This window comes from Anser cygnoides, chromosome 10, assembly GCF_040182565.1.
Source record: "Anser cygnoides isolate HZ-2024a breed goose chromosome 10, Taihu_goose_T2T_genome, whole genome shotgun sequence".
Taxonomy (NCBI): Eukaryota; Metazoa; Chordata; class Aves; order Anseriformes; family Anatidae; genus Anser; species Anser cygnoides.
This window is the reverse complement of record NC_089882.1, coordinates 4,468,950-4,488,500: the sequence shown is the minus strand read 5'-3', so window position 1 is coordinate 4,488,500 and position 19,551 is coordinate 4,468,950. Positions and strand designations below refer to the sequence as shown.

At 43.7% G+C, this 19,551-nt stretch overlaps 1 long non-coding RNA gene across 1 annotated transcript in view; it reads right to left on the bottom strand.

Moving 5' to 3' along the window:
- Positions 1-2,982: 2,982 nt before the first annotated feature.
- Positions 2,983-19,551, bottom strand: part of LOC106036777 (uncharacterized) — a 50,485-nt gene continuing 33,916 nt past the window's right edge. Inside the window, exons 12-16 of the long non-coding RNA XR_010833875.1 lie at positions 11,233-19,294; positions 9,995-10,133; positions 7,665-8,933; positions 7,005-7,087; positions 2,983-5,635 (exon numbers count right to left, since the gene is read on the bottom strand). This is a non-coding gene — a long non-coding RNA (uncharacterized lncRNA). The remainder of the gene's footprint in view (positions 5,636-7,004; positions 7,088-7,664; positions 8,934-9,994; positions 10,134-11,232; positions 19,295-19,551) is intronic.

The window sequence follows — 19,551 nt, the reverse complement described above, 5'->3', positions numbered from 1 at the left end:
TGCCCAGCACGCTGTGTGTGGTGCAGACGGGTCCCTTCCCTCCTTGAGAACTTCAGTGAAAACTGGTTTTACGCACGGAAAATAAAAGATGAAAGCTGTGTTTTGTAGCACAGCCGAAACTAAATGCTTCAGACTTCCAGCCAAAAGTGCAAAATGTCGTCCTGACGCGAGGCCAGCGTCATGCCCAGGAGCAGGTCGCAGTTGTCCTGCTGCTGGTGCGCGGCAGGGCCGGCTGACACGGCGAGGTGAAGGCCGAGTGGGTTTGCTGCCCTGCTCTGCCCTGTCCCACCAGTTATGTATTGCCTTCCACCTTTAAAAGAATGAAAGCCATCATATCAAACCCTGGGCCTTCTCCCGTTCTGTTAAAATGCTTACTTTTTGTTGCCGTTGGCATCTGCTGCATACTCTCACAAATCACTAAATCCCATGCGATGCTCCCAAACGCATGCTCCTACGTTTCTCGGAATTAAGGTGTTTCAGAGAAACATGTTTTAAAGATAAATAGCACAGACACATACCAACCTAGGGGCTGGCCGCTCATTTCCACCTGAGTACTGAGCAGCGTTGTGCTGTGCTGATCAGCGGTCGGCCTCGGAACACCCCCACAGCCGGGCTGTCGTTCCCCAGTTTTCAAATCAGATTGATTTGAAAGTCAGACAGATGGACTGTCTGACCATCATGGGTGGAAAATTTCAAAATAGTCATCACCTGTACCGAACTGCATATGAGCAAGATTCAATAACACACTTGCTGAAAGAGGAAAGTACCACAAACACGCCTATGATGATACATAAAACATTTATAAGAATAAAATAAAATAAACACTCAATTTTTCAGCGATTCCATGGCTTTTTCTGCACCGTCTGGGTATAATATACATAATTCCAGGATATTGTAGCTATTACATATACCATAATAAAAAACATCAAATAGTTTTGTTGTCGTTCTGTATTGCAGTCTAGCAAACTGAAGTATTAAAAAATTATGAGCCATTTCTTCTACAAACCCTACGGTTTTATTAAAAACAGTTATGCTAAATATTTTTGGCTTTTTTGATATGCTAATATATTTTGATTTTTGTTTTGTTTTGTTTTTTAACTTAATTGTTAAGTGTACATTTCAGTCACTTTTTAAAGCCTGTTTCTGCAGTGAGGAGGGATAGAACTTATTTTTTAATGGCTACTGAGATTCTCAAATAAATCACATGACTGAAGGAGCTATTTTTTATTTTTTTTATGAAACTAAAATAATAATAATAATTAAAAAAAAACATAATAAAATTATGACTACTGGAAATTTTGAGACCAAAACCCAAGAATTCTTATTGTGGATGATATTGCATCTCTTTGTGACCTTAACACTGCTAAGAGCTATATTCATGTGCAGCATGTATAATTCTAGATAGTGTCTTAAATCTAAGTCCAAACCCACAAATTGGTCATAAGCTCTAATTTAGTCCCTGCCTATAAATTACACCTATTAATAGCCACCAGCCTTTCCTACAAGGGCATAGTGAAGACACAGTGAATATTTTTCTTAAGATCTGTGTTTCTGATATGTTACATGTTGCTCTCAGGATGTTTTTATTTTATTAAATATGCTGAGGCGGTGCTTACTTTTTAAGTTTTTATCCTAAACCTCTTAGAAATTACATTTAACATATAAATGTTTAAATTTATTATCACAAAAGCCAGCCTGTAGTTTGAAGAGTGTGAGGTTCACTAATCTCACACATCAGTCCGTCCCGGCACGCACTGAGCTCCCCAACTTGTACAGCAGCACCAGGAGCTATTTATTATTCTTCCTGCGGCATTAACCCAGGGTCTGGTTAAAGACAGAAAGCGGCAGGTTGTAGACTGAAGAGCAACTGTGTAAATTCCAAGTTATTTTATTAAATTTGATCAGGGCAAATGTATGTGTATTCCAAAGTATGTTAATCTGGTCAGTGCCAATCTGTCTGTGAGTAGCCCAAATTACTGTAATTTAGATGAAGTTGGAGCACTTCAGTATGATGAAGGGCTTTTTTTCTTTTTAGCAGCTGTTTATCAAAGATACACACAGCCAGCTGTGATGGATTTTCATTTTTTTATAGGAGTGCTGTTTATAAGAACGTTAATTTAGAAACAAATTTAAATACCATGCTACCAGACCTTGTGGAGGTTACTGCCCAAATTCATATTGTTTCTTTCGTATCTTGCGGTTGATGGCCGGCAATAGAGGCTAATTGCAAAATTGCTGTTGGCAGTTTGGAGTCAGAGGACACTAATTACCTTTTTAGAAAGGAAAAAAAAAAAAAGACAGAAAAAAGGGACATTAAAATCTCGCAATAAGTGGAATTTCATTGGGCATTGCTGAGGGCCATACTCAGAACGCACAAAGCAAACGCTCGGGTGCTGGTGACCTGAGACAAGTGCATACGTTATGGGTGCAGTTCTCAACAAAAGGTGTTTGCAGACAGTCACCAACCTCCCACTTGTACCTTTGGGACAGAAATGGCTGTAACCCCACAAAATACTCAGTTTGGTCTGTTTGCTATTTAATTGCAGTACTCGTCTCCCTTTTTCTCTACATACGGACTCCTGTGTCCTCTTCCCAACTATTGTCAGGAGGAAAAACTATGTGAGTGGTAAGAGGATAAAGAGGAGGAGCTACCAGCATCTGTACTGGCAAAACCTCCAGCCATGTAAAATGCCAAAGCTCATTTACATCCCTCAGCTCCCTCCTAACTCGGCACCAGCTGAGAGAAAATAAGTTGTCAGAATGTAGAAGCAGCCAATGCACTCCCTCCTCTCCACCTACGTACTTGAATTAAGCAGAAAATTAAATTAATTTGCTATACTGCTGGGATAAGAGGCGCTAGATGGTGCTGTAACATACACTTTGGCAGATTTTGTTTCTTTGGGAGACTGTCAGCTATGCTGCACTGCTAGCTTTGGGCTGTTTATTTTTAGGGGATTCACAACCAACAGTCGAAAAGCTTGATCTCTGACCCAATCCATTTAAATTAGGCTTTTGTGTATTTCTACAACATGCTGTTTTGACTACTGTTTGAAAAGTAGTCTGTATAGGCTAATTAAAATAGGAAAAGTCGTAGGTATGTACACCATTGATTTCTACTCTGCCAATAAATAGGCTTGTTATACACCAAATCTGCTCGTTCTAGGCAGAACAATGTAGTATGTCTAACTATTTCAAAATAAAAAGTGACTCTCAACCTTTAGATAATTATTAAATGCTAAAAATAAGATAGCAGTTCCAGGACAATAAATTCTATAATTTACATGGGGAAAAAAAAAAAAAAAGCCAGTTACAAAGGATGCACGAAGCCATTTGATATCAACAGCCAGTCAGACCCAACACTAACGGCACTTGCCGTTTCCAAATGCCTAAGGAAATTCCCGGCTGTAGAAGTCACAGAAATCACAACTTTAGAAGTCAGTGACCAGCTGAAGGGGTGACACGCTGGGAAGCCGTGCCAGGTTGGGCAGATGCCTGCTGCCCAATCCACGGAGCACGGCAGCCGGGCGAGCGTCGGCGCGGTGCTTCCAGCCTGGTACGCTCACCGCCCACCACGTAGGGCACATTCCCTGCCATTAACTGAAAACCCAGGGCAGACTGTAGGTTGTCAGCTCCACAAGGACTGGGGCGTCAACTTCGCCATCCCAAAGCTGCCACATCATCAGAGCTGTCCATTTCGATATATAAATGTACTCGACCAGAATACAGAGAACGGAGCAAGGCACTTCCAGAAGCAAAAATCAGTGATGGGCAGGAAGACTATTCCAGAAATAAGTGTGGGTGAACAACGCTTGTGAAGGGAGAGTAGCAGATGACTAGTTCATCATGAAACAGCTAGTGCTTGCTTCGGTTGGCATTCTAGAAAGAACGGGGCAAATTTATGACTCTTTTTTTAATATTTGTTGCCTAGGTCAGGCTAGCGAGACAAATGAGCAGCTCTGAATATGCAAGAGGCTTTCAGACAAAGAGCCTATTAGCCAAACATGCCTATTACTATGCGTAGAAGCAAATTCTCTTGCCAGTGAACTCTCGCCAAGTAACAATCTAGTTGGCATGCGTGCAAAACCCATATTCAACACAAGTGACAGACAGCATGGGATATAAAGAAAATGTGACTATAAACAGAAATTTGGTTCAATAAAGAGAATAGAAAGTGAGAAAAAATCCATTTTAGGTAATGCTAGCTGGAAGGGTATACCGAGTCAAGAAGACCCCATGTCCTTTAGGACTGTTGGCTCTGCATAAATCTGGAGCTTCCAGACGGCTTAGAGATGCGTGTACCCGTCTGAGAAAAGGGGCCAAGACCTGTCCCTGTGTGACTGCTGCTTTACAAATAGAGCTGTAAATCAGCGCAGCCGATGGGCAGCTTTTCCAGTTGCTGATGTAAATTAGAGATGGGCCCTAAAGGCAGATCCTGAGCTGCTCCAGAGAGTCTCCTCCCATGGCCGTGGGGAACTGCACTTTACAGAGACCTTCAGAAGCATCCATGGGAAGATGAGCGGAGAAGAGCTCCAGTTCCTCCACGCTGATTCCTGAGCTTGAAAAAAAACAAATCCTCTTGGGGCTTCTTTAACCTGCACTGGAGACCACTGTGGTTTTCACTGCTCCCGGCCCTCCCTGAAACACCTCTGTAGCTTCAGGGAGAGGTTACACAGACCTGATGTGTCCACAGCTGGTGTAAGCTTCCAAAGGATTTATCAGAACGCAGGGTCTGATCTTCCCTTTCCCTTTTTTTCCATTAAAATTTTTTGGGTTGCCTTTGCTTTAGCTGGTGTAGACGAGGGTAACTCCATTGAATCCTACATTTCTTTTTCTTTCTCCATTGTTCCTATTGGATCTGGCAGCACCCATCTTAGCAAAAAGATGGCTGTAAATATAGTTCCAGGCAGTACTGCTGAAGAAGATCTGTCTGAACAGAAGTTTCCATGGAGCTCACTTCAGCAATCCCTGACAGCGCAAGTGGTGACAGCTTTATACCTGTATATATTAACCAAGGGACACAATCAAATTGTTCCCATATATTACATAAAATAATGTGAGTGGTTTATATACATTTAGATAGAGGCAACTAATTAATAAATTTGACTTCAGTTTAAAATACAGAGTGCTAAGTGTAAGCTAAAAGTGCCATCTTTCATGCACCATGTATTTGGAGCATGCTACTTCCATTATCAATGCAGAAAACTCACTCCGGACTGAAGAAGATTCAGAGAAGTTAATATGGTGACATCGTTTACGTTAATATTGTCCTTTATCTTGGGGGAAACAGCCTCAGTTCTGTTTGAGGCTTTTGCTGGCTTCGCATGGCGACAGTTTATCTCGGGGAAGAAGGCGTGTAACCTCAGCAGAGTATGGAGCTGGAAATGTACATCCAGGCCACAGCTAACACTGACAAGGGAGTGCAAAAGACACAGTACAGGCTTTGAAACCAAGCCTTTTCTGAGCTTTTTTTCATGACAATATACTGAAATCTAGCAGAGACTGAGTACCCTTTCTTTGCAGATTGCTTACATAGGTCTTCTCCATCGCTTGGGCTCAAAGATTGTTAGCTTAACTCGCTGAATTTTTTTAGTACTGCTACTGAGTATTGCATCTCTCCGATCCAGGGGTAGTTGTACTGCAAAGACGGAGGAAAAGGTTTACACTTTGTAAGCTACAATGTAATAGACATAAAAGCCAAACTCTGCTGGATTTCTGCCTGAGGTAGCAGAGGAACGGGTACTCCAGAGATGCTCTCATGCTTTTGCAGCTCTCACAGTTCCGTTGTCCTTGACCCTCACATAGGTGTGAGCCTAGATCCCCTGGGTAATGTCGGGCAATAAAGTGAGACTAGCTGTACTTTCTACCTGCCTCGACGTGCTCTTTGCTATCTCCTGGTGCGATGCTTCAGAACAGTCACACACTGAAAGAAATCTCAGGGAACCTTTAAACTGCTTTTCAGCCACTTTGAAGAACACGGGAGACATGAAAGAGCTGGAAACCACAGAGTCTGGCCTGACAGCTCATTTTGGGCACCCCAGCTCTACTGAGCTCACACAAGTCTACAGTCACTACTTCGTGTCAGACACCAGCTGCAGCTGTGTGGATTGAGGACAACCCCAGCCCTGCTCTCGCTGCTACCCAGCACAGGGACGCGTGGCTTGTCCTCCTGGAGGGCAGCCACAGCCTCAGAGAGGTGCTTTCATTCCCCTGCTGCCCCACGTTTAACACCCATCCTGCTGCCGCTTTAGTCTCTGTTGGAAGGTTAAAAAAATGATCCAACTGCCAACTGTATGGACAAGGGAGCCTCTCTCATGTTTGAAACTACTAACAGAGCAGCGCTTTTCCTTCACTAGCATATCCGTCACATCGAGAGGGTTCTGCTCCCTGCGAGAGGCTCCGAGTGGAGCACTGAACTAGGAACGGTGAAGGGCTTCAGATAAAGTGGCAGTGAACGCCTCTGCCGGGAACGAGAGGAAAATGTACCTGCTGGAAAATGGAAATTCTTACTCATCGCAAGATGCTGTAGGCATTTGATTACCACCGGTTTCAAAGTACTGGCGGAACATTCAGCTGGCACCCAATTAGCTCTCAGCCGTAACCTCAGAAGAGTTTTAATGTATTTGTGCACTGAGTGCAGGCTGTGTGCGCCGGTGGAGGTTCAGAGGTCCGGTTGAGCGGGTGGGTGGATATGCACTGCCCCCAGGTAGGAAGCGGTTGTGGCAAAGCTCATTAAAAGGGTTTCTCCACCGAATAGATTTCACATGCAAAATAATAAACCAATTCCTCAAAAAACATTGCTAATATCGACCCTATGATTTGTTTAATGCCTAAAATATTAGATAAAGCAGGGAGATTATGGAAGGAGACATTCTAAAAATATACACACTGATACATAAAAATGCAGTAATCATATTTTAAACTGTTACCTAATTGCAGGGAATACTGCACTACAGAAAAAAAAAAACAGCAATTCAGTCCTCAGAGTTATCACACCAATTTTTCACCTTGTTTAAGGGCAGATGTACAGAGAATCCAAAAGGAAACAGATGTTTTCAAACCATCACAGCTCATTTATAGGGATAATTACCTGCAAACAGTAAGGTTATTAACATTATTAGTTGAATATCACTATTTATCAAGCATGAAAAATTCATCGAAGTTCTACTACCGAAGTCCCACTTAGGATTAATTCCTTCAATGGCTGAGTGCGTAAGTCGATTTTCAGCAATGCTTCGTAGTTTGTTGGCCATTCACAAACTCTTCCACAACGAACTGACCTTTATTAGTGACCTGACATTATCAGTGGCAAACAAGAATAGCAAGAACCAGTACTGATATACAGATATACTCCAATCCAAATTTCCAGGTAAATACCTATTTTTCCCCCTGTATTTCCTTCATTCTTTTTCATGTAAATGGGATATTGTAGGCTCTTAGAGATCTTAAGTATGCACTGTCTAAATAAGCATCATACAGCTAGGCATGGTTTTTTTTAAGATACTCAATGCTTTTTAAAATAATATATTTTGTACATGTAATTTTTTACTGTCATAAAGTTGAACAAAATAGAATGGAGGCCAATTCATTTTGTCTTCGCCTAAACTTCGGAAAATTCAGTCATTCAATTAATTTTTACTACAAATGCAGACATATAAAGAACTTACCAATGGTCTGAAAGCTTGTGGTGGGCTAGAAAATTGTATTTATTCTCTTATTTAAAATTGTCTATATTTTTCTTAAAATCTTATCATCCGTGACATGTTATGGAAAGTAAATCTTAGGCACAAAAAGAGCGAGACTCCCAAACCAGCACTGGATTCATTTTCCAAACCAGGACATATGTCATTCCTTTGTTCTTCTGAAAAGCATCCCTACAGCACCTGTAGCATACAAAACTGAGATGGGGAGCAGAGCATTAAGCTAAATGGCCTTTTGGAAACGCGGAGAGAAAGATGTACAAGTGATGTATGGTGGGACGTCAGCTAAATACAAAATTTCCCATGTTTTCTTCATAATGTTTTGTTTTTCTCCTGGGTAAGTAGGGGCTGAAATAAAAAAAGGCCTGACTATAAATTTTTTCACTGACTGGATCATTAGGGTCCAGTAATCAAATGGAAGAAGACTAGTCCTTTTGTAAAACACGAAATGGAATAATTCTCTTTTAATGTCCTATTTATTAGGAGTTGAAGGAGGCGCAGCTACAAACCAAGAAGCCCCGTTTCCCCTGAGTGCAGGGATCACATCTAATTGCATTCAGCCCAGAGCAGCCACGACAGCGAGAGGAGCAAGAATCGATACCGCAGTGGAGATGCTTTCCCCATTACACTTCAGCGAGCTTTACCGTTCATCAGAAAAAGGTACTTTCTGCATAATTACTCTGCGGACACAACAGGGTCTTAACACTGGCAGCCAGGAACACAGGTTTAGAAAGCTGATGATAATTCATAGTATTTCCGTGCAGGGAAGTCTCCAAGTGCTCCGCAGCCCAATTTACTTCCTATCAAGCACTTCATGCTTCGTGCTACGACTGATGGATTTCTTGCTCTTTCAAACCACTTTATTTTGGGGGGTAGGTTTGCAACAGTTCCCAATATAGTTCCTAAAATCAGTGGATGCAGGGATATTTTAAAGGAGCAGCTCCTTGCCTTAGAACTGGCCAGAAAAGGACAAACTGTACATGGAACAAACAGCATTGCTTATCTTGAGGCATCTGGGGGCTACGAACACTGTATCCATAGAACTCTTACACAAATTCCTACTTGAGGAATACAGAAGAAAGCCAGCAGACGATTAGCGAGAAACAAAAGCAAGGACGTTCAAGAGCGCAGTTGTTGGAAAAGATCTGAAATGTTGTCATATGACTGGCTGTAGTCTGGAGTTACCTGGGTGAGGAAGGCAGAGCCCAAAGACTGCACACAGGACGGCTGTCTCCACTTTTTGAAACAGAACCAAAGGAAAGAATACATGTCATTGATAAAACAATTATCAAATAACTGCGTGCAAATAGGCTTAGGACTGAATTATATCAATTAAATTTAATTAACATCTGTGTAATGCTTTCAAGGTGTAAAATAGCATTTAACTATAAAGAATTCTTAGAATTAATCCCATTTAACATTTTCTTAAAACCATCCTTGCTGCATTAGCAAACTGCTAAACATGAATGCCTCCATAGCCAAATCGGGTGGTACTCCAAAGTTCTAGGGTGACCGGCAGTTCTTCTATATGGAAGAGTAAAAATTTACCTGAAATCAAGTTCCTCTTGAAACTGGCAGTAATAAATAAATCAATATTGATCACGTTTTAAAAATAACCATATTCTTGGTATCGCTATTGATTCTAGCAGGGCTGACTAAAGAAAGGATATACAGGATATACATAAGTAGAGCAACAAAAGAGGAGTTGGATACTAATGTCATCTTTTATCTTCGCAGGCACTAATATGGCTAGAAAGTATTGATTACCTTAAAAGCCCCTAATAACTAGAGAACTATTGACTTAATATTTTCTCTAATCCTCCATGAAATTTTACAGTAAGTCCTGATGTACTTTCTGTTAAGGGTTTTAGGGCTGAACTATATCGTGTACTTATTTGAACTGTCAGCTCTAAGGCTTACACTGCAGTTGATGGGAACTATGTTAAAGGTGAGTAATAACTCCAAAGATTTAAGTATGGTTGTAAGGACTTTGGAAATAGATACATCTCCTAATGTATATTGTTCTATAGCTTTTGCGTTTTAAGTAATCTGTATAATTAATGTAATATGAATTTATTTTTATTCAGTGGAAGTGTTGGTTCTGTTCATAATCACTTAACTATAGCTGTCCTGAAAACAGCCCCCGCAGCGCCAGGCTCGCAGCCCCTTGTGCACACTGCAGCAGCAGCAGCCGTGTCGGGGCAGCTTCGTCCCGGCTGGCGCAGCGCCTCGACTGCCTTCATGCTGCTGCCACGGTCCCAAAACCATCCAGGCCCTTCTGCCTCCATAAACCTCACCTGGGTCCAAGTTGCTGATGCGGAGAGAAAAGCTCGGCAGTTCCCTTAAGCCAACTTCTGTACTTTCCGAGTGTATTTACGGAAATGCTTTCATGATCCTGCTGCCCAACACCAGAATTACAGGAACATCTCTTTGCTCCTTCAAAACAGATAAAAGATTTGTACATTCAGAAAGCACGAGTTGAAAAAACACTATAGAAAGAGAAGTGCAATTACAGAGCTCATTCAAACTCGCATCCTTTACAGCACTCGAACAGCATAAAGGAGCCTCGGCAGGTTAACTCACATTTTCAAAGGACCTTTACATTGTGAAGGTGATACATGGTGCGATCCAGCAAAGAAGAATTGACTTTTTTTTCCCCCTTTCTTCCAATAAAACTAAAGGCTTCTCTTGATCCCATGAGTTACATCTAATCCTTATTGATTGGTTTTGGCTCAATCCTCTAATCACTTATTTATGGAAATATCTTTATTATAAAAGCCGTCTCATTAAAACAAATGGGACGGTGGGGGCAGGTTACTCATGTGCTTTTTGGCAGGGCCGGGGGCCCAGCTTCTCAGAACCATTTAAGCATCAAACTCCATCTTAAGTGCTGCATCCCTGTGGGTTTCATCAGTCCCCTGGGCTGGTTCCTTGCTGCAGGAGCAGGCAGGGGCCGGGGGGCACCGGGAGCACAGCACTGGGAGCACAGCATTGAGGGCAGCAGGGCCCGAGCCGTGCCCTTAGCAGAGCACTCAGAGCACAGCACCTAATTATTTTAATGACTGGAAATGAACTGTGAATTTCTTAAGAGCAAAACGTTTTCAGTCAATCTACCCACATTAATAACAGACCGTTAGAGGCTGCTTATATCTTTAATACTATGAAGTGCAGCTGCTTTCCCTGGTTAATATTAGGCCAAGTGTTAAAGTATCAAGCCTTATATTCTTCTGATGAAAGAAATGAAAAGGACAAAAAGGAAAACTCTCACAGCACCCTGCACCTGAGCCGTGCTGGCTGCACTGCCAGCTCTCATCTGTGCATCCCAGGGGAAGGAGCCGGGGACCAGGCCCTGCAGCCCCAGCACTGCAGGATGCACTGCTGCAAAGGGGCCAGCGGGGGTCCGGCCCAATTATTGCACTGCGGTTCTTCCTGCTCTAATTGTGCTGCTCATTGCTGATTATTTTTTTTTAGTTGTATATCCAAGAAAATGCATGGGACATAATCAGGAGACTGAGACACTACAGCCAGCATTTACCAGTTTAGAGAGTGTGAGTAGCTCCATTAGAGGCAGAAGTTGAAGCAGCTTTAACAGACGATTTTCAGACAGTTCCAAGCATTCACGCAGAAAGAAATCACCTAAAATCATGATTCATTTTTTAAAATGCTGCCTGAGCTTGAGTCCCTTAAAAATGAAAATGTCATTAGTAATTCAGGTAAGTTTTCATGCAGTCACAAATGCTGGCACACGAGTTCAGCACACACAAGCAGGTGACAGCACCTCACCCCATGCCTGGGTTGCTCCCCAGAGCCCCTCACCATGCAGCCCAGCGGGGGAGACCCTGCCTGGCCTCCCCACGGTGCTGGGAAAGCCACCCATAAACCAGACCCACGGGCTGTGCCTTCCCCTTGCGGGAGCATCAAAAGCGTATCAGATTGCAAATGGAGCAGAGATTAAACACAGCTTTTAATGGATCTGCAAACACTTGCATTTGAGAAAAACAACAGAGCATAAACTCATTTACCACTAAATAAACTCCCTGCTTTTCCCAATACTGCCTGCTTGCGTTCAGCTGCAGCATTCACTGCCTCTGTAAACGTCTTCCCCCGGTTCAGGCAGAACTGAGGTGCTTATTTTGCAACCACACACACGTTTTTGCTCTTAGGCGTAAAATGGACCACAAGATATTTCAGTGTGTTCAGACTAACTCTCCTGAACACGGTCAGTGACACCCACGGCAGTCCTTCACCTCCAAATCAGGGGCCGCACAACACGCATTGGAAAGCATCAGCAATTCACAAAGTACTAATGGGATCGAGTTTTTACTTTTCTGTTACACCAACAACGTTATGCACTCACTTCTTCTCCCATTTTTTTCAATACTGAATAATGCAGCATCTCAGTTATGCTATTGAAATACAATCATTTAGCTTACATCACTGCAATAGGTCTTATTACTTATGCTTAGCTTGGATGACTTTGCAGGCACGAGTTGGCCCTGGAGCAGCGTGAGTCCCCCAGCCCACCTCTGCCTTCTGCTTCAGCTGCCCAGATCCCCTAACCTGGCTCTTGGCTGGAAATAACCACAGCTCACCATCCCTGCTATCCTTCCCGTACCCTCAGGGCTGCCAAGCACTGACCTGCCCCCTGCGGGGCCCTCGCGTGGGCAGCCAAAAACCCGGCATGCCGCCCGGGGGGGGCATTGCCTCCGGCCCTGCCCAGCACCCTCACGGCATGGCTTCTCCGGAGCCCATAAACCTCAGAACCAGGATGAATTTCCCTCTAGCAATTTTCCTTTTGCCCATTACCACATGTAAAAATGTAACATAACTGCGCATTTCTTTGCGGCTCCAAAAGAAAGAATTGTGTAGATGTTTATTAAACAACAGAGTTGGATGAAATTAGCCACATTATGTTGCCTGGAATATGAAAGTTAATTGGAAGACACGATGATTTACTAAAGTTTGAAATACCGAATGGCTTTTTGAGTAAGTTAACGACAACCAGAATCAGAATATAACTATGGAAAATGGAAATTTTATTTTAATTCCTACCACAATACTTCTGTAAACGAGCCTGCTCTCACCTCATTGTGCGAGGTTTATCACAGCTCAGTTTCCTGTACGTACTTAAATGTTATCCAAGGGTATGTTAAATATGGCAACTAGCTCACATCCATCACAGGACACTGGAAGAGCGATTTCATTTTCCTAACTAAAGCACCAGAGGCGAGCAGGCCTGGCAGCTGTGAGGAGCTCCTGGGCAGAGGAAGATGAAGAGCAGCAGGCACCCGGTAGGGAAGAGGAAGAGGAGGAGGAGGAGGAGGAGGAGCGAAGGCTGGTGGGGAAGGCATGTGGCTCATTTTCAGTACCCAAGGAGTGCTTCCAGCAGTGGAGTGTAATGGAAAAATACAACAACAAAAAAAAGGAAAGAAGATAACTGAGCAGTGTGCCTGTGTGGTAACTGCCCTGTCCCGGCTCACGGTGCGTTATCCACTGGGCTGTGTTCAAGGCAGGGGTGCTACACTGACCGTGCCATGCCCCAGAGGATTTTCAAACACCTCATGAGTTCTGTCCCAGCTCCTTTCTAGGGCACAGAACTAAATTCTCGATTTTTTTTTTTCAACCAGAATTTTGGCAAAGACATTTTTCTTATTGAGAGATGATCAAACTCCCCCATCACACCATGCCGGGAAACATAATCCTGTTTCCTCAGCAACTTTCCATTCTCCTCCTCTCCCATGGAAGATCTGCCCTCCTCATCATCACCATCCTCTTCTTCCTCCTCCTCCTCATTCTCCTCCTCCATGACAGACGGTGGCCAGAGGCCCTGAGAGAAGAGCACCCGTCTCCTTCAGGCCTCCTCCCCACCTCTCTCGGTGTGACCAGGGATCTCCACCACAGGCCTGAAGGGGCCCTCGCTGGCAGCCAGAGCCTCCCCCCCGAGAGCTGGTGGGCACTGACGTGAGGGACACAAATCCCATTTGCATGCGTTGAGGACAAGCTCCTCTCAGCATTTTATTAGAATCCTTTCTTCCTCCTTCATTTCTCTTTACGCCTCTCTCCCACTGGTCTCTTAATCCTTGCGCTCAGCGGGTTGTTTATTGTTTATGTAAACATCCCCCACTGCTGTCTCTTATTCCCTTCCAGCCCTCCTTAAACATTTGGCTTCTCCTGCCCTTCCTAGCATAACACAGCCCAGCCCAGCACTGCACTGCAGACCTTTTGGTTTAACACTCCTTATTCTTCTTCAGTTGCTCCTCAAAAAAAAAAAGAAAAAAAAAAGTGCTGCATTTCAACACCAGCAACTAAGACAAACCAGCCTCACAACTTCAGTGTTTGGCTCCTCCAGCAAACATGGAGCTCCCACAGAGCTCTGCCAAGGGACATCAGAGTTTACTACAGATTTAAAGATCACGCCTTTCTAGAAGCATCAGCTCTTACACAACTGGAAATTAAAACTATTAACATCTTTAGGATTATTTTTTCTTCAGCCAAAACCAAACCTCTGTTCCAAGGGAATTATTTTTCTGTACAAATTCCTGAGATGTTGCTATCTGCATATTCCTCTGTAAGGAGAGAAGAAAAAAAAATAAATTATGCAATGCTATAAGGCTTAAAATAAGTGGAAAAGATTAAAAAAAACCCATATCTGAAACATTTGCAAGTGAAAACATATCACTCAATGTAAATTCTTCTAGAATTGACAACAGAGAAAAGTTGTCAAGCGTTGGTCCAAATTTTTCCTTACATTTGCTACTTTTCACAGCCACCTCCGTGCCTCCCCCAAATTCCACAGGCCTGTGGCAGGGAGAGGTGAGGTGGGGGGACCGCTGCGGGCTGCTCGGGGGCCTCCCAGGGAAGGGACGATTGCTCTTGGATCAAAGCATGGCACGTTCCCACTGGTCACAAAGAAAATCTGTAGTTTAAAGAAGAGCAATCTGGCATAATAAGGTTTTGCAGGGAAGAAAATCCGGGTAGAGATGCCTGAGAAACTGAGGAGGGCCTTCAAGCAGCCGGGGAAGACCCCCAAGCAAAGCGTGGTTGTTGGCACAAAGAGACCTGGGGCTCCTGGGAGGATTCTAGGTTCCTGCAGCTCCTGGCAGGGCAGGGATGCTGCTCAGGTACCAGCTGTGCAAGGGGATTTGTGACTGGCACGACGTGAACTTGCTGTGTGTGGGTTGACTAGTTTCCCGCATGAATGTATTGACCTAGTTTTCTGGCAATTCCTGGAGTTATACCTATGAAAAAATACTGTACTAACTTCTCAGAATACGTACGGGAGAAAGGAAATGGTGTTACATATATCAAATAGGTCCTTTTTCACTTACAACTATTTCATATGGTTTAGCAGGACATAGGAAATGAAATGCAATAAGGCTGCTACAGGCTCATCCATACACTCCTTATTAATTCCCCAGTGCCTCCCACCAGCGCATCACTTAAGGTAAGAATGTCTGTCTCCCTGTGCCTCCTAACCCATGGCTATTTTAAGAAATACTGAGTGAGGCATCAGGGTTCAGCAGGACACTGTCAGCGAATTGATTGGGATTTGCATGGAAGGGCAGTTCGCGCACACCCTGTCCCTCACAGCACATACACGTGTTAACCACGAAGTGAATTCGCTTGCAATTTATAGCCCTGCTTTTTCCAATTTGCTCCACTAACTCATTCAGCTCCTGGCAGGTCTCAATTCCAGCCACGGGATTGTTCAGCACAAAACAAAATGACATTGTCGCCCTAATCGATTCGAACTCGTGGCAACCTGCGAGTTACGTGCACTTCTCCTGGATGGTTTTTGTGCTGTGAGTGCTCCCTGGGTGCTGCTCAGTGCCAGCCCGGAGGCAGCAGCAGCAGCACGAGCTGTCCCCACCACTGCTCTGTGGCACAAACACAAGCCGTGATGTGATTTTCCCTCCCTCTTACACAGCTCCATGGCACGACGTGTAAGGTGAGGTTGGCCAGGACGTTGCATTCCTCTGGCCAGCCGTTCTACTTCCTAGCATTTAAACCCGTAGTGCCATCTATTTTGGGTGAAGAATTTACAGAAACCAAAACAATCTGTAATAAGAATAAGAGAAGTTAAAATAAAATGCTCACAGACCTGGAAACTGAGCTATGATGCCTGGCAGCTGTGACGGAGCAAAGGGCTTCCTTCTCCCATGGACCTGGGTCCATGGCAGGCATGGGGAAAGACACTGGAAAAGGAGGAAGGGGAGCTGCAGAGCAGCTCAGAGGCTGTTTGTGTCTGTGTACCACCACCACTAGGGAAATACAGACAATATCTGGGCTTCTGTTAAAAAGCACTGATTTCTCACCGACGAGGGTAAAAGAAAAGGCAGGCTCATGGGCAGTGCTGCCCATCAGTACGGCGACACAGGCCCAAGAAGACGAGAAAGAAATGCCTGTAACATTTTCTGCCGGTGTCTTGCACCTTGCTGCACACCTTGGTGGAAGTGATGCCATCTCCTGTGAAAATACGTAGGAAGCTGCCTTCCTACTTCTGCAAAATAACATATAAAAAAAAAGTAAAAAAAAATAAAAATCTTACAGATTATTCAGTTCAGAGAGACTGTTCCAGCCAGAAAGTAATCCTTAATGTCACGTTCCACCACGGGCAGAGTAAGGGTTATGCCTTGACCACTACACAGCAAACTTCAAAAGGATGAAAACATGAGACAAGACTAACTAATATAGGTTAGTGATGCTGCCCTCCTCTGATAGCCCCTTGTCATCTCTGAGGAAATCCTGGCATGCTTTTATCCAAAGTTTCCACTGATTAAGTTAACCAGCATCTCAGGAACAACACCTGGATGTTTTATGTCCTTAAACAGTCACGCACTGATTAAAAAAACAGTACCTCCATGATGGGAGCAGGCATTTTAGCTGCATTTTTAGAGTCAACACATCTAAATATTTGAAGATCGCTGCCAATCTTTACCTTTAAGCAGCACAGCACCACACAGGGAGGGTCAGACTCCTTCTTTAAATATTTACAAGAAATCCACTGTGTTCTTGCTTGGAGACTGCAAGGCAGTCTAAAAGCTCAGAGAAATACCATCGCCCTCCGCCTGCCTTTCCCGACTGCAGGATCCAAATGGGTTTTCTCTACATTCAACTTTGATCAGCTTTCCTCTGCCTTTTCTGTGCTGCGTCAAAATATTTGGGCTTTCTGTCATTAGGACAGGGCCAGAAACAGAGCCGACATCAGGGGTTGGGTTTTCCAGACCCCAGATTTTGGCCCTTCTGAGTGCAGCCAAGCACCAGGAGCTGCTCAGCCAGCCTTTTTAATTTATTTATTTTTTATTTTTTTTTTAATTTGAGATACTGAAATGCAAAGAAATTAAGACCAGGCAGCACGTGACAACACAGAGAAATGGCTGTCTCGGTACAATTAGCACCTAAAACGCAGGTGCATTTTGGCTGCATGTACGCAAGCCAGGAGCATCGCCCCCGTGCTGGTTAGGTGCTGGGCTGTAAATCCCTGAGCTGCCTAACAGCTGCGGCCAGAGCTGCGACTGCAGCCCAGCTCTGTCAATTAGGGGCACGGAAATTCATCCTACTAACTAGCTTCATTAGGAAAACAAGTTATCACGTGTAGAACCAACTCATGTGAGCATAAACAAAAATCTCTTTCTTAAGCATCGTTTTGGACAGATGGTTTTTCCACGTTTGTGGAAAAAGGGCTCATTTTTCAGCACGAGGAGGTGGGGTAATCACCTCCTAATTAACACCAGCTCTCAGCATGGGGCTGGCTGCAGAGCACGGTCTTTGAGGGGAAGGTATTGGATGTATCCAATTTTCTTACACAAATTTCAGACATAAAAAAGAAATCGCAAAACCACTATTGTTTTGGTTAATATCAGGAACATTTGTATTCAAGTAAATCCTACAACTGGGGTCTTGATTCCTCCCCATTTTAAACCGTCTTCCACGAAAAACCTGCAAAAAGGCTACACAGGAGCTCAGAGTCTATTTTCTTACGAGGTGAACCACACATACCCAAAGAATAAAGTGACAATTTCTTCATGTTTCTGAGTTATGGATTGGAAAAATAGTCTCAGCAACATTGATCAATGGGAACTTCAAAGAGGAATGTGGACCATCTATTACATTTTCTCCCAATTACTGTCCTGCTGAGAATTGCATTTTATGTGCCTTCCAGGCTTCAAAAAAGGGAGTGGGATTAAAAAAAAAAAAGCTCATGAGAGAGTTTTACCTTTTTATTGAACCTAGACACTAGAGAGCCAGTTAGGTAAATTCTGAGTTGCTGTTGCAGATGTGACCAGCCTGATGGTGTCTACAGAACCGTGAGATTTTTTATTATTTTTTTTTTTCAATTTGTAGCCAAAGCATGTAAAGGACAAAGGCAAAAGGCATTAAAATATATTTTAGAGTTGATCCAGCCCCAAAACAGTGTTTCAGTGGCTAAATATCTGAAAAACTTATTTCAAGGTGACTTTGTAGCTTTTGTCCAATCCATTCAGGTTTTACAGTCCTTTAAAGTCTATAAGAGTACATTTTTAGCTAGCTATAAAATAAAAACACTGTTTTGAAAACAAAAGTCAGAAACATCCCTTGAAGTTGTCATTTTTTTCTGACCATTTTCTTTCCTTTTTGTTTATAACTTTGACAAATTGTATCTAAATCCATTAATCATTTCCACTAAGCCAAAAATGATTTATCTTATTTGTTAGGTGAATTTTAGCTCTTTATTGTGTTATTTCAATTAATGAGCTCGTGGGGCCTGGTTTTGCAGGGGAAAGGAGAACCAATTGCTTTCCTCTTCTTTTCCATGGGAAACTACAGATAAACGTGATGCCATCACCATTCACTCCCTCAGGCGAATTGCCTCTCCCTCCACAGGTTAAACCGAAGGTTTCGTTAAAGTGGAGAAGCCAGGAAAGCACCGGAAAGCAAGAGAAATAGCAGCAATGCCCCCTGAGCAGATGGCACTTTTCCACAGTGTTTTCTGGGGGGTTGTTTGTTTGTTTGTTTTGGTTGTTTTCTATTTTTTTCCTTTTTAAGCCCAGACCACCAAGTGCCCAGCAGCTGCCATTGCTCCTAATGGAGGTCAGCGAGGCTGAACACCTCGACGTTGTTTCTCCTCCATCCCTGACCAGGTGCGATAAGTGCACAGGTCTCGTCACCTCCGTCTGCCTCACCCGCCCGCTGAGCGAGGCAGGAGGCGACGGGGCTTCTTTCAGAGCGGCTGTCGGGAAGGGGCGAGGAGATTTGTGGGAAGGTGAGCACTGCTTTCCAGGCAACGACATTATCCGCGGCCTTCAAGTAAAGCAAGTACTCGGCTGGATCGGGGCCAGAGTGCTCAGCCTTGTGCAGGTACCGATAAGAGCAACATAAATTGTCATTCAGGAATAAAAACGGGCAGGTGCTTACTTTTCCATAGCGCAGCCAGGCAATTGGGCTCTCTCTGGAAGAGATGTAATTCTCCGTGAATGCACCACCTTACACGTAATGCGCCATTTCTCAGCATTTCTCAGCCTCTTGTATTCTGCTAAGCACAAACCTTTGAGCAAAGCTGGATGTGCCGTGGAAGTCTGATCATGCGTCTTTGTAGAGAAGGAAAGAGCCAATTCCTTCTGGCAGCAACAGAAAGGAGAGACAAATGACAGAAAGTTCAGATCAGTCGTTGGAAATGACTTCTCTGTGCCGAAATAAATGCTTCCAGAGCAGAGGCAGCAACACCTTAAGTATTTGTAGGAGTGAAACCATAACTTTAACTCTAGCTGGTCAATGGTTTTGATTCAAAAGTCATTTAATTTAAAGGCGGACTGTTTTGTTCTGGGGGAAGGCTGCGGCTGATGAGTTTTGCCGGCATTAATGCAGCATCCTTTCC